General features: G+C 48.9%; 1 pseudogene; it reads left to right on the top strand.

The window, feature by feature from the left end:
- The first annotated feature begins 7,526 nt into the window (after positions 1 to 7,526).
- LOC139170649 (uncharacterized) lies at positions 7,527 to 14,372 on the top strand (annotated as a pseudogene).
- Positions 14,373 to 15,648: the final 1,276 nt, after the last annotated feature.

Raw genomic sequence — 15,648 nt, 5'->3', positions numbered from 1 at the left:
GCGTCAGGGCGGCGGCCGGGCTTGGGCGGTGGGCTGGCGGTTGGTTCTGGGCGGCGGCGGGCGGGCCGCAGCAAGCCGGAGAAGCCGCGGCGGCGTGGGAAGCCATGGTAGGCTGGCGGCCGGGTCTGGGCGGCCGCGGGCAGGCCGCGGCAAGCCGGAGAAGCCACGTCGGTGCGGGAAGCTGCGGTAGGCTGGCGGCTGTTTCTGGGTGGCGGGCGGGCCGCAGCAAGCCGGAGAAGCCGCAGCGGCGTGGGAAGCCACGGTAAGCTGGCAGGCGGATCTGGGCGGCCGTGGGTGGGCCGCGGCAAGCCGGAGAAGCCGCATCGGCACGGGAAGCCGCGGTAGGCTGGCGGCTGGTTCTGGGCCGTGGCGGGCAGGGCCGCAGCAAGCCGGGGAAGCCGCGGCGGCGCAGGAAGCCGCGGTAGGCTGGCGGCTGGTTCTGGGCCGTGGCGGGCAGGGCCGCAGCAAGCCGGGGAAGCCGCGGCGGCGCAGGAAGCCGCGGTAGGCTGGCGGCTGGTTCTGGGCGGCAGCGGGCAGGGCCGCGGCAAGCCGGAGAAGCCGCATCGGCACGGGAAGCCGCGGTAGGCTGGCGGCTGGTTCTGGGCCGTGGCGGGCAGGGCCGCAGCAAGCCGGGGAAGCCGCGGCGGCGCAGGAAGCCGCGGTAGGCTGGCGGCTGGTTCTGGGCGGCAGCGGGCAGGGCCGCGGCAAGCCGGGGAAGCCGCGGCGGCGCGGGAAACCGCGGTAGGCTGGCGGCTGGTTCTGGGCAGCGGTGGGCAGGGCCGCAGCAAGCCGGGGAAGCCGCGGCGGCGCGGGAAGCCGCGGTAGGCTGGCGGCTGGTTCTGGGCCGCGGCGGGCGGGCCGCAGCAAGCCGGGGAAGCCGCGGTAGGCTGGCGGCCGGGTCTGGGCGGCCGTGGCAAGCCAGAGAAGCCGCGGCAGCGCGGGAAACCGTGGTAGGCTGGCGGCTGGTTCTGGGCGGCGGTGGGCGGGCCACGGCAAGCCAGGAAAGCCGCAGTAGGCTGGCAGCCGGGTCTCGGCAGCGGCCGGCGGGCAGCGGCAAGCCAGGAAAGCCGCGGTAGGCTGGCGGCTGGGTCTGGGCGGTGGCGGGCGTGCCACGGCAAGCCGGCAGCCGGCTCTTGGTGGCAGGGGAACCGCGATAGGCCGGCGGCCTGGCCCAGGGCCCCCGGTCATCACCCCCCACCCTCGTTCCCACCCCCAGCCCATGGATGCTTAGAAGGCCCAGCAGCAGACCGCGCCGCCAGACCCAGGGACCCCCAACGGTTTTCTTACCTTACCGGGCCAGCAGCTAAACAACCATTTGGCTGGGGGGGGGTGTACGCAGAGAACGTCTGGGATTTAAGGGGCGGGGAAGAAAGCGGGCCTATAATTGGCCCCTTTCTTTCCCGCCTTTACTTGAAGGAACTGTTGCTGCAAACTGTTGTTTACAGAGCAGCGGCAGTTCCTTTAATTTCAAATTCCGGCGCAGCGATTGGTCCTGTGCGCTGGAATTTGAAATTCCCGGGCTGGGGGTTAAAAACCTCTGCGCTATAGCGCGCTGCACAGCTTAGAGGGAACTATGGTTGTGCTATGTTCCTTCCTGCTTCAAACGCTCTACTATCATCCCAGTGCCGAAGAAGCCCTCCATCAAGGAAATGAATGACTACAGACCAGTTGCTCCAACATCTGTAGTTATGAAAACCTTTGAAAGGCTAGTGATGATCCAGTTAAAAACCATCACAGATCCACTGTTAGACCCCCTGCAATTTGCATACCGAGCAAATAGATCAACAGATGATGCTGTTAATATGGCTCTACACTACATCCTTCAACATCTTGAATCTCCAATGACCTACGCTAGGGTTCTCTTTGTAGACTTCAGTTCAGCATTCAATACCATCATACCGGACATTTTCTTAACCAAACTCAATCAGCTAGCAGTACCTGAACACACTTGTAAGTGGATCACAAGCTTCCTAACAGACAGGAAGCAGCAGGTGAAGCTAGGAAAAATCACATCAGGTACATGTACAATTAGCACAGGTGCCCCCCAATGCTGTGTACTCTCACCACTTCTCTTCTCTCTATACACTAATGACTGCATCTCAAACGATCCATCTGTTAAACTACTGAAGTTTGCAGATGATACAACAGTGATCAGACTCCTTCGAGACAATGATGAATCTGCATTCAGATGGGAAGTTGAACAACTATCCTTGTGGTGTGACCAGAACAATCTAGAACTGAACACACTCAAAACCGTAGAAATGGTGGTAGACTTTAGGAGAAACCCTTCCACCCTTCCACCTCTCACAATACTAGAAAACACAGTATCAACAGTAGAGACCTTCAAATTTCTAGGTTCTATCATATCTCAAGACCTAAAATGGTCACCTAACATCAAAAACATCATCAAAAAAGCACAACAAAAAATGTTCTTTCTGTGCCAGCTCAGGAAGCTCAAACTGCCCAAGGAGCTGCTGATACAGTTCTACAGAGGAATCATTGAGTCTGTCATCTGGTTTGGTGCTACAACCCAACAGGACTGACACAGACTTCAGAGGATAATCAGAACTGCAGAAAAAACAATTGCTGCCAGCCTGCCTTCCATTGAGGACCTGTATACTGCACGAGTCAAAAAGAAGGCGGGGAAAATATTTACTGACCCCTCACATCCTGGACACAAAATGTTTCAACTCCTACTCTCAAAATGTCACTACAGAGCACTGCACACCAAGACAACTAGACACAAGACACTAGTTTTTTCCCAAACGCCATCACTCTACTGAACAAATAATTCCCTCAACACTGTCAGACTTTTTACCAAATCTGCACTTCTATTCTACTAGTTTTTCTCATCATTCCTATCATCCTTTTCCTCCCACGTAGGACTGTATGACTGTAACTTGTTGCTTGTATCCTAAGATTTTAATTAATATTGATTGTTTCTTCATTGCTTATTTGACCCCTATGACAATCATTAAGTGTTGTACCACATGATTCTTGACAAATGTATCTTTTTCTTTTATGTACGCTGAGAGCATATGCACCAAGACAAATTCCTTGTGTGTCCAATTACACTTGGCCAATAAAAAATTCTAATTCTGCTTGGATTAATTTTTGTCTACTTTAATCTGCATTAATTTCAATAAGAATAACTGCAGAGCCCATTCATTCAGAACTTGCAGTTCAGAAACATTTCTGTACATCTTGCCTTGCCATAGAGCTTGTAGCTGAACATTTTTTTCAGAGAGAGCACACTTTTAAAATGGGCACACTAATTTTGAAAACTCACACTGTAACCCTGAACATTATATCTATCAACAGAAGCAGGCACATGGTAGGTAAGCCACTCCCACCTAGTCATGTAACCTTTAAGCCACCCTGTCACATGATTGTCAAACCATTCCCACCTGGTCACATGGCTGGCAAGCCACTCCCCCAGTTACATGATTGTCAAGCCACTCCCACCTGGTCACATGGCTGGCAAGCCACTCCCACCCAGTCACGTGACCTTTAAGCCACCCACGGTCACATGATTGTCAAGCCACTTCCGCCTGGTCACATGACCAGCAAGCCACTCCTACACAGTCACAACGTTTCCGGTTGAGTAGCAGGAGGGAGGGAAGAGACTGCTGCTCCGCTGGACTACGGCATTAAGATCAAATATAGGGAAATTTTTCAGTTAATTTTGAAAAACAACAGATAGTTCAGAAGGATTAGACTCCCCCGTTTCGGAGGATCGTGTTACCTTGTGTCTCGGCAGTGCTTTTCTCTTCATTTCCTGCTGTGAGAAAGCTGGGAGCCCCGATCAGCTGGGGCTCGGAAAATGGCGATCGTGACCGAGCTGGCTTGATTCTGCCCTGAATCCACACTTTTTAAGAGCATTCTGCAGTGGGGTGAGCTGTATTGTTGCAATTACATTGAGGCTCAACCCGGGGGCTGGCAGAGATAAGAAGAGTGGGGGTTGCCGCCCAGCATTGACTCATACTGACACGGACAGAGGTGGAAAAGGAGAGGTGGAGAGGGACTGAGAAGGAGCGAGCGAGCGTGCGAATGTTCAGGGCAAGCATGCTGGGCCGACTATGCACAGGCCGAGGAGGAAACTAGATGGAGGAAAACGTCCCCCACAACAGCAGGACGTTCCCAAAAACAACGGGATCTACCGGATAGACGCTGGACGCCGAGTGGTTACATGGTGGGCACGCTTGACGTCGGAGGGCTTTGCGGTGGACATACTCGGTGCTGGAGTGCCTGGAAGAAGGAGGGTCTGCCATTATAGTGAACAAGGAGATTGTGAGAAAGAAACTGCCAGATTGAAATTGACAGTATGAAAACCTTGTGGCTGCTGGATGCTATAACTGAAGTCCAGGAGATACAGAGATACCTCTCAAATAACAGCAGAGGTACTGGTAGACATTTGGGGCGACCCATGAGAGACCGGGGGTGTCGTGGAGGTGAGAAAGCTGATAACAACGACAGTGGCAAAGAGAAAACCTGGGAGGACAGAGGACAGAGTTTATACTCAGGACTGTTTGTCCTACTAATAACATCATACATCCCTCGGACTCACCTTTTTAGACTGGATGATATCTATATGAACTTGGCTTAATTGATTAATTAACTGACCAGTTGAAATATCTTCTACCTATATTCTTATTTTTATTACTTATATTTATCTATATTTTTAATAATTAATATTTTAATAATATGAACTATTAGTTTTATATTAACTCTTTTTAATTAAATTATTGTGGGGATTTTTAAGTGGATGGGAGGATGGTAGTGATGGCATGAATGAATGGGACTATTTTAGTAATTATTGGAATGAATGGAATACTGTGAATGAAAATGAATGGGAGGGGAGTGATAGATGGAATGGAGTGGGTGGGAGGGAGGGATTATAATATGTATGGAATGAATGAATATGACATGAAGGGAATTTTTGGCACACCTGACGCTGGAGGGGCAGGAGGGGAGGGGACACTTATCTCTGGGGTGGCAGAGGGTCAAAATATCCCGGTCTTGCTGGGGAGAGGCAGGTATGGCGGAAGCCATGGAGCTAGCCGTTCCAGGGGAAGAAGGAATCGCTGCTTAGTAGCGATCCCTTCTTCAGGCTCCATGAGCTTAACTCAAAGCACTGGTGATGAGTGTAATTCTGGCCCTGGGCTCAAGTTGTTGCTACTCAATGCCAGGTCGATGGTAAATAAAGCTCTCCTCATCCGGGATCTGATCCTGGATGAGGAGGCTGACCTGGCTTATGTGACCGAAACCTGGCTGGGCCCGGAGGGAGGAGTTCCTCTCTCTGAAATTTGCCCAGCTGGGTTTCGGGTATGGCACCAACCTCGACCCCAGGGAAGGGGGGGAGGAGTGGCTATTATAGCCAGGGAGAGTCTTGGCCTGCATAGGCTCATTGCTCCAGAGGTTGCGGGTTGCGAGTCCCTCCTGGTGAAGTTGGACTTAGGGGTTCAGGTGGGCTTGTTACTCACGTACCTGCCTCCCAGCTGCGTGTCAACAGCCCTACCTGTGCTGCTGGAGGAGGTGGTCGGGCTGGCGGTGGAGTTCCCCGGACTTATCGTCCTGGGGGACTTCAATCTGCCGTCGCTCGGCGGTTCCTCTGGACTGGCACAGGAGTTCATGGCCACCATGACAGCCATGGACCTGACTCAAGTAGTTCAGGGTCCGACTCACGAGGGTGGGCACGCACCCGATATGATATTCCTCTCTGAGCAACTGAGTAATGATCTGAGATTAAGGGGCTTAGAAGTGCTGCCTTTGTCATGGTCAGATCATTTCCTACTGCGGCTTAACTTCCTGGCTCCAATCCTTCCCCGCAGGGAGGTGGAACCAATTAGGAGGTTCCGCCCCAGACGCCTGATGGATCCAGAAGGCTTCCAGATGGCGCTTGGGGTTATTCTAGATACACTTGTCCACAGTTCGGCAGAGTCTCTTGCTGAGGCCTGGAACAAGGCTGCAGGGGAGGCTCTTGACCGGATTGCGCCGTTGCGACCTCTCCGCGGCACTAGACCCCGTAGAGCTCCATGGTTCAACGAGGAGCTCCGGGTGTTGAAGCGCCACAAGAGACGTCTGGAGAAGCGATGGAGGAAGAGTAAGTCCGAATCCGATCGAACACTTGTAAGAGCTCATATTAAGACTTACAAAGTGGCGCTCAAGGCGGCAAGATGCGCGTATCATGCCACCTTGATTGCATCAGCGGAATCCCGCCCGGCCGCTCTGTTTAGGGTAACCCGCTCCCTTCTTAATCAGAGGGGAGTTGGGGAGCCCTTGCAGAGTAGTGCCGAGGATTTTAACACGTTTTTCGCTGATAAAATTGCCCGGATCCGAGCGGACTTCGACTCCAATTGTGAAACAGAGTCGACTGACAATGAGTCAGTCCAGGTGACTGGGGCTAAACGTCTTTGTCCATCTGTCTGGGAGGAGTTTGACTTGGTGACACCTGATGAAGTGGACAAGACCATTGGAGCTGTGAGTTCCGCCACCTGTTTACTGGATCCGTGTCCCTCTTGGCTGGTTTCGGCCAGTCGAGGGGTGACACGGAGCTGGGTCCAGGAGATTGTCAACGCCTCCTTGGGGAGGGGGTCCTTTCCGCCACTTTATAAGGAGGCGGTTGTGCGCCCACTCCTCAAGAAGCCTTCCCTGGACCCAGCCGTGCTTAATAACTACCGTCCAGTCTCCAACCTTCCCTTCATGGGGAAGGTTGTCGAGAAGGTGGTGGCACTTCAACTCCAGCGGTCCTTGGATGAAGCCGATTATCTAGGTCCTCAGCAGTCTGGATTCAGGCCCGGCTACAGCACGGAAACTGCTTTGGTCGCGTTGATGGATGATCTCTGGCAGGCCTGGGACAGGGGCTTGTCCTATGTCCTGGTGCTCCTTGACCTCTCAGCGGCTTTCGATACCATCAACCATGGTATCCTTCTGCGCCGGCTGGAGGGGTTGGGAGTGGGAGGCACTGTTCTTCAGTGGTTCTCCTCCTACCTCTCCGGTCGGTCGCAGTCGGTGTTAGTGGGGGGTCAGAGGTCGACCCCGAGGTTTCTCCCTGTGGGGTGCCTCAGGGGTCGGTCCTCTCCCCCCTGCTATTTAATATCTACATGAAACCGCTGGGTGAGATCATCCAAGGGCATGGGGTGAGGTATCATCAATATGCCGATGATACCCAGTTGTACATCTCCACCCCATGTCCAGTCAACGAAGCAGTGGAAGTGATGTGCCGGTGCCTGGAGGCTGTTGGGGCCTGGATGGGTGTCAACAAACTCAAACTCAACCCAGACAAGACAGAGTGGCTGTGGGTTTTGCCTCCCAAGGACAATTCTATCTGTCCGTCCATTACCCTGGGGGGGAATTATTGACCCCCTCAGAGAGGGTCCGCAACTTGGGCATCCTCCTCGATCCACAGCTCACATTAGAAAAACACCTTTCAGCTGTGGCGAGGGGGGGCGTTTGCCCAGGTTCGCCTGGTGCGCCAGTTGCGGCCCTATTTGGACCGGGAGTCATTGCTCACAGTCACTCATGCCCTCATCACCTCGAGGCTCGACTACTGTAATGCTCTCTACATGGGGCTACCTTTGAAAAGTGTTCGGAAACTTCAGATCGTGCAGAATGCAGCTGCGAGAGCAATTATGGGCTTCTCCAAGTATGCCCATATCACTCCAACACTCCGCAGTCTGCATTGGCTGCCGATCAGTTTCCAGTCATAATTCAAAGTGTTGGTTATGACCTATAAAGCCCTTCATGGCACCGGACCAGAATATCTTCGGGACCGCCTCCTGCCGCACGAATCCCAGCGACCGGTTAGGTCCCACAGAGTTGGCCTTCTCCGGGTCCCATCGACTAAACAACGTCGTCTGGCGGGACCCAGGGGAAGAGCCTTCTCTGTGGGGGCCCCGACCCTCTGGAACCAGCTCCCCCCTGAGATTAGGATTGCCCCCACCCTCCCTGCCTTTCGTAAACTCCTTAAGACCCACCTTTGCCGTCAGGCATGGGGGAACTAAAACACCTCCCCCTTGCCCATGTTGTTTTGTTGATTGATTGACTGTGTGCCTGTTTTTTATATATACTGTTTTTTATGAGATTATTAATTTAAATTGGAACTGGATGGGTGGGCATTGGATTTGGTATTGTGTACTGTACTGTTTTTTATTATTGTTGTGAGCCGCCCCGAGTTTGCGGAGAGGGGCGGCATATAAATCCAATAAACCTAAACCTAAACCTAAACCACATTACCAGCAAGCCACACCCACAAAATAAGCCATGGCCATGGTGTGGTAGTAAAAATTTTGGTGGCCCATCACTGTTTGGAATGGAATCATACTCTATCTTAGAATTGTATTTCTGTTCATCGAACTCTTTTTTAATGCCTACATTGAACAATTTACTTTCTTTAATGTTGAGAATTGTTGAGCTGTGGGTCAGGAAGCTTCAATTTGTGCTAAAGAGTATGGTATGTAACTAAAAATACTTCTAGTTGTTATGGCAACAGGAACTTGGAAAGTCTAGAGAGGTGTTTTTTTAATGTTTCCATTTTAAAAATTGGTCAAAACATTTTCCTCAAATATTCCATTGCTGCTAGCTACAATTTTTCTTTGTTTAAAGATTGCCTTCTACTTCTTGCTATAAATTGGAAATAGAAGAGAAGACAAGTCAGACAACACTTTAATAATCTGATCATTCATCATCTCCCAAAAAAATTCAGAAAACAAAATGAAAAACTCTATCAGTCTCTTTTAGTCTTCTAGATTTGACTTTGAGGACTTTGAAGGTGATATGTCTATCACCGACATCTGAAGGGCATCAGGCTGGGAAATGCTGATACCAAGAGTAATAAAGAAAAGCTGACACTTAAGAATTGTCATGGGTCAAAAAGAGGGCCATTAAAATATTTACTGACTCCTCGCATCCTGGACATAAATTGTTTCAACTCCTACCCTCAAAAGTATGCTATAAAGCATTATATACCAAGACAACTAGACACAAAAACATTTTTTCCCAAAGCATTCACTCTGCTAAACAAATAATTCCCTCACCACTGTCAAACTATTCACCAAGGCTGCATTACTATTACTATTAGTCTTCTCATCACTCCTATCACCCATCTTCTTCCACTTATGACTGTATGACTGTAACTTGTTGCTTGTATTCTTAAGATTTGTTATGCCGGGCTTCACGTTAGGAGCCCCCAATTAAGTCCAAAGTAGAAATTCAAACACACACGGTTGTAAAGTAAACAAAGTTGGTTTATCAAAAGGAAAATATTGTCTAAACACACTTTTAATCAGCCAAAGTCCTCTCCCACAACCCACAAGCCTTGAGTGTTGTGAAAAACATAAAACCAAAGCAAAGCAGATAAAAGGCAGCTGTGAAGACATCACAGCCACCCCGGTTTAAGAGTCCTCACGCTGTACTTAACTGAATTGTTCCACAAAGTCCTTGAAAAATCCTGAAGCAGTTCACAAATGTCTTTGTAAATCCTGAAACAAACCACAAGTCTCTCTCTCACAAAAAGTTAATCTCCCAGGCTGAGAGGCAACAACAATGGCAATTTATCAGCAGCCCCATTAGCCTAATTGCCCCAGCCACAGATGTTCTCCCTTATTTTCTATAATACTTGTGCAGTTGTTCCTTCCTTGTCATAAACCTGCATCTGTGAGCATCTATGAAAGCTCCTCTTCCAAATCTAACATGATGATGATGGTTCACTAATAGGGTAATTAGCTAATGGGCTGCCTGTAATTAGCTCCTCATCCGAACCTGCTTCACTCCCAGAATCTTCCCCTGACACAAAAGCTTCACTGTCTGAAGCTGTTGGCAGTAAAACCAGCCTCTGATAATGTGAGGATTCTCCCACACCAACCCCCACAATCCTCGGAGGAGGAGCTGGCCCAACCACAACAAGATTTATATTAATATCTATTGTTTTCTGATTGCGTATTTGTACCCTATGACAATAATTAAATGTTCTACCCCATGATTCTTGACAAATGTATCTTTTTTTTTCTGTACACTGAGAGCATTTGCACCAAGATAAATTTCTTGTGTGTCCAATCACACTTGGCCAATAAAGAGTTCTGTTCTATTCTGTTCTATTCTTAGTTATATGTTCATTTTCTGATAGAATCCAAGTATTTACTGCAGTAGTTGGAGAGTCACTACAGCTTCAGTTCAAGGAAGGACTTAAGAATTACAGTAAGATATGACAAGTGAGTTATAGTTGCCATTCCTAAAAAAATAAATAGAACTATTTTTGTATCAAGTTCTTTCATGACATTCTCAGTGTGAAACTTCCTGTAAATATGTAAGCTAATATATTCCTAAACTGAGAAGAAAGGATAAATAGAAAGATGAGTGGCAGGGAGGGAGAAAGGATATAAATACATTTGCCTAATTGCAAAAGAAGAATATTTTTGATATTGGGAGTCTTACTATTAGCAATTGTATTAATCAGTTGCCACATTCCAGGGGTGAAATACTACCAGTTCGGCCTGGTTCGGGCGTACCAGTAGTGTCCACGGCCGATGGTTCAGAGAACCAGTAGCAACAGCAGCGCAAGGCTCTGCCCACCCACTTGGACATCTCCATTTTCTTTTTTTTAACCCTCTGTGCATCCACTAAGCCCTCTGCGCATCCGAAGAGGGTGAAAAAGTGTGCATGACAGTGGTGTGCGTGCAAGCAGAGCAAGCATGCGCTGAACTGTTAGGGAATGTAAGTAGATTTCACTGCTGCCACATTCAATAAAACTTTCACCATATGGACACCGACAACCCATTTTTCTGTGGATAACAAGGGCTCCTAGAGGGATGAGTTTAAAATTGTCCTCATTCTGCATGGTTAGGTTATGTGTCTGTTTCTCTAAACTTTCAGGGAAAAGTGATCACTTTTCTTTTAAAAATATTTACCCGTATATACTCGAGTATAAGTCGCTCCGACTATAAGTCGAGGCGCCTACCTTTGCCACAAAAACTGGGAAAATTTATAAACCCCTGTATAAGTCGAGGGTGGAAATTGCAGCGGCTATTGGTAACTTATAAAAATGGAAACCAATAAAATTACATCAATTGAGGCATCAGTAGATTAAATGTTTTAGAATATTTATTTCAAAGAAAGCCACTAAACTAGCTCTGTAAGTTTAAAAGAGGGTAAACAGTTTAAAAGAGGGTAAACCCCCAAGGCAGGTATAGGCAAAAAAAATGCAAATACCTAGGTACTTACCTCAATCCCCTGCTCCTGCTGGTTTGGGTTAGGGTTAGGATACTTGACCTCTCCTTGCCTCAAAGAGATACAATTTCCCTCTATATTTACTATTACTGAACATCCAAAATATACTTAATTCTATGTATATATGCCATATGTGTAAATAAATATTACACACAGGCACACAAAAATATACTGTAAATTATCTACTATATAAACTGTATGTGTATATACAGAGAGAGAAAGAGAGAGAACTCTTGTAAAATTATATATGGTACATTCAACCTCACTTACTGTAATAGGAAAAACAAACCCAGAGTCCACTTTCTGCCACACAGTTAACCATAACCAGAACATTACACATGTCTTCAGATGTACCGGTACTTCCCTAGCTTGTACATCACTGTTAGAGCTAGGAAATGTCATGGATTGAGTAAAATGTGGTGATTCTCACTTAACAATGCTTTTGCTTAACAACAAATTTTGAGCTCAATTGTGGTCATAGGTCTCTGTCTGCCTGTCTGTCTGTCTTCCTTTCCTGTCTGTCTGTGCCCCCCTCCTCTCCCCTCCTGGGTAAATTACAGAGTCAATACTGTATTGTTTTTTTATTTAAGGTTACAAAGCAAATGAAGAATCATTTTGAGTATTCTTTAAAATTTCTTCAGTGGGATCCATAGCTAATCTGGCAAAAGATTTTTCACCTGGCAAAACTTTATATTGTTGACATTAGGCACAGCCAGACAGATGTCTTAAAAGGCAAACAAACTGTCAAAAAAGTATGTTTTTAAAAAATATAATATTTTGGTTGTTGAATTTAATTCTGCCTTGGCGCGGGGCAGCCCCGCAGATGAGTGGCTGGCGAGGACCACGCATTCCCATCTTTGTGTCCGCTGGGGTTAAAGGAAAGTTTAGGGACCCCCGCCTCTTGGAGAAATGCCTCGGTGGTGACATTCTGAGCGTTTTTGCCTCCCCACTCCGAAAACCCCACTTCTCGGCAGCTTGCCGAGGCTGAGAGGAGAGTGATTTTAAAAGGCACTCTCAGCTTGGGGTTTTCTCCCCGCTGAAATGTTTCTCTCGCCACTGACAAATTGCTTGCCCGCCGCCCTCAACACCCGCTTTGTCCTCAACCCGGCAGAAGAAAACTGCGTCCTTTCCTGTCGCTCTCTTCCCGAGAGGTGGAGTGGGGGGGGGTATTGAGAAGACAAAAGCAAGAATCCACCCCCACACACACACACCGGCTTTTTTTCCCTCTAGCGCGGCATTGGAGTGGTTGGCTGGCTCTTTTGCTTGCGGGGAGAGGGAGAAAAAGCTGGTAAAGTGGGGGGGGGTGGATTCTTGCTTATATCTTCTCGCCACCCCCACCCCACTCACTGGCTTAGGAACATCGTTGCCTCCCACAGCCACTTCCCCACGCGATTCGGATGTTCCTGCCTCTCCTACAGCGAAGACAGGCGGCACCTTCCCGAAGCACTCAGCTAAGCGGTTGGGGGAAGGGCTGGCCATTTGCCGCCTCTCTCCGCTGTAGGAGAGGCAGGCGCAACCAAAGCAATGTTCCAAAGCGGTCTCCGGGAAGCGACCGAGGGAAAGGCAGTCATCTGCCTTTCCTTCAGCTCTAAAGAAGTGGCAACTGCCCTGCCTTCCCCCAGCCGGTTAACCGAGCGCTTCAAGTTAACCGGCTGGGGGAAGGTGGGGCATTTGCCTCCTCTTTCGAGCTGAAGGAAAAGCAGATGACTGCCTTTCCCTCGGTCACTTCCCGGAGACCGCTTTGGAACATTGCTTTGGTTGCTCCTGCCTCTCCTGCAGCGGAGAGAAGCGGCAAATGGCTAGCCCTTCCCCCAGTGGCTTCACCGAGCGCTTCAGGAAGGTGCTGCCTGTCTTCGCTGTAAGAAAGGCAGGCGTATCCGAAGCATGCGGGGAAGCGGCTGGGGGAAGGGCTAGCCATTTGCCGCTTCTCTCCGCTGCAGGAGAGGCAGGAGCAATCAAAGCAATGTTCCAAAGTGGTCTCCGGGAAGCGACCGAGGGAAATGCAGTCGTCTGCTTTTCCTTCCGCTCGAAAGAGGAGGCAAATGCCCCGCCTTCCCCCAGCCGGTTAACTTGAAGCGCTCGGTTAACCGGCTGGGGGAAGGCAGGGCAGTTGCCACTTCTTTAGAGCTGAGGGAAAGGCAGATGACTGCTTTTCCCTTGGTCTCTTCCCGGAGACCGCTTTGGAACATCGCTTTGGGAGAGGGGGCAACTGCTCCCGGTTAAGAAGCAAGAATCCACCCCCTAGCCAAACGGCTTTTTTCCTGTTTAGCGCGGCGTTCGAGCGCTAAACAGGAAAAAAGCCGTTTGGCTAGGGGGTGGATTCTTGCTTTTAACCAGGCTGTTGCCCCCTCTCCCAGAGCGATATCCTTAGCGGTCTCCAGGAAGCGGCTTAGGGAAAGACAGCCATCTGCCTTTGCTTCAGCTTGAAAGAAGCGGCAACTGCCCAGTTAAAAGCAAGAATCCACCCCCTAGCCAAACGGCTTTTTTCCTGTTTAGCGCGGCGTTTGAGCGCTAAACAGAAAAAAAGCCATTTGGCTAGGGGGTGGATTCTTGCTTCTTAACCGGGCAGTTGCCGCTTCTTTCAAGCTGAAGCAAAGGCAGACGGCTGTCTTTCCCTAAGCCGCTTGCGCCCTCTTGTGGTGACTTGTCAGTCACCCGAGTATAAGTCGAGGTCGGGTTTTTCAGCCCATTTTTTGGACTAAAAAACTCGACTTATACTCGAGTATATACGGTAACTTTGTTCCAGGAAGCTAAATCTCTCAGTTAAAAAAACTTTCTTTTAGCACATTTTGGTTCATTTTGTTTTCCCCATTCAAAATTGGAGGCTATAATATTGTATTGTGTAAATCATGTTTAAGTGGGAGGAGGTGGGTGATAGGAATGATAAGAAAAAGTGACAGCAATGGAAAGATAATGCTATCTAATGGTAAAAATGAATGCATTTTTCTATTTCAAAGACTATGATATCTCTATTGAAAAACAGGCGAGGTGGAGGAGGTTTTAAAACCAGAAGACGAACATCTGGAACAGATGCTCAAGAAAAACTTCTTCATCGATTCCTGGGCCATCAAATCCGCAGCAGCAGCCTCATTCTTCATGAGGGCTATGTACCTCTAGCTACAGAAACTTTAACACCACATTCCACCTGATGATCTTCTGGGCCAACAGGACCTAAACAAGGTATTTTCTGTGGCACAATATGGTAGATAAATCCACAGTAACTGAATTTAAACATGCCTGGGATAAACATATATCCATCCTAAGATAAAATACAGAAAATAGTATAAGGGCAGACTAGATGGACCATGGGGTCTTTTTCTGCCGTCAGACTTCTATGTTTCTATGTTTCTATGTTTCTTCTGTCCTCCAGGTTTCCAGCCAAATCAGTGGCGGCCTCCACTGTAGCTAGGCTCCTCTGGCTCTGAACATGGCAAGCAGGGGTCCAGGCAGAAGTGGCAGCTGGCCATGGGACCCCTCAAGCACAATAACATCTTTGGAGACTTGCTTGACCCATTGTTCACAGAAACCATGGACAAGAAGAAGGTACTTGGCCAACAACAAAAAAACCAGCCAAAACATAGCTGCCCTTTCGGTGGCCCTTTTGCCAACCGGACCAAGGCTTTGCCTACCAAAAAATTTCAGGAGGTCAATACCCCTCCCGATTCCGATCTCAGTCAAATAGAACCTCCAGGGGTAGGGATGCCCGAAATCAGAGAGATTCTTCCTCCTCTAAATCTACCAAAAGAACCAGATGGTAGACCATCTAACATCCCCAATGTGGGGGGCCTGGCCTGTTTCTCCTCAATCTGACGCCAGTCCTCTCAGGAACCCTGGGTCCTATCTACAATTATTATTATTATTTATTAGATTTGTATGCCGCCCCTCTCCGCAGACTTGGGGCAGCTCACAGCAATAAACAATATACAGTAACAAATCTAATATTTAAAAATATCTAAGAACCCCTTATTTAAAAGCTAAACATACACACAAACATACCATGCATAAACTGTATAGGCCCAGGGGAGATGTCTCAATTCCCCCATGCCTGATGACAGAGGTAGGTTTCAAGAAGTTTACGAAAGGCATGAAGGGTGGCGGCAATCCTAATCTCTAGGGGGAGCTGGTTCCAGAGAGTCGGGGCCACCATAGAGAAGGCTATTAACCTGGGTCCCTCCAGAAGACATTGTTTAGTCGACGGGACCTGGAGAAGGCCAACACTGTGGGACCTAACTAGTCGCTGGGATTTGTGCGGCAGAAGGCGGTCCCGGAGATATTTTGGTCCGATGCCATGAAGGGCTTTATAGGTCATAACCAACACTTTGAATTGTGATCAGAAATTTATCGACAACCAATGCAGACTGTGGAGTGTTGGTGTAACATGGGCATACTTAGGGAAGCCCATTATTGCTCTCGCAGCTGCATTCT

This window comes from Erythrolamprus reginae, chromosome 7 (assembly GCF_031021105.1).
Source record: "Erythrolamprus reginae isolate rEryReg1 chromosome 7, rEryReg1.hap1, whole genome shotgun sequence".
NCBI lineage: Eukaryota > Metazoa > Chordata > Lepidosauria > Squamata > Dipsadidae > Erythrolamprus > Erythrolamprus reginae.
The sequence above is the reverse complement of the archived record's forward strand: the minus strand, read 5'-3'. Positions and strand labels throughout refer to the sequence as shown.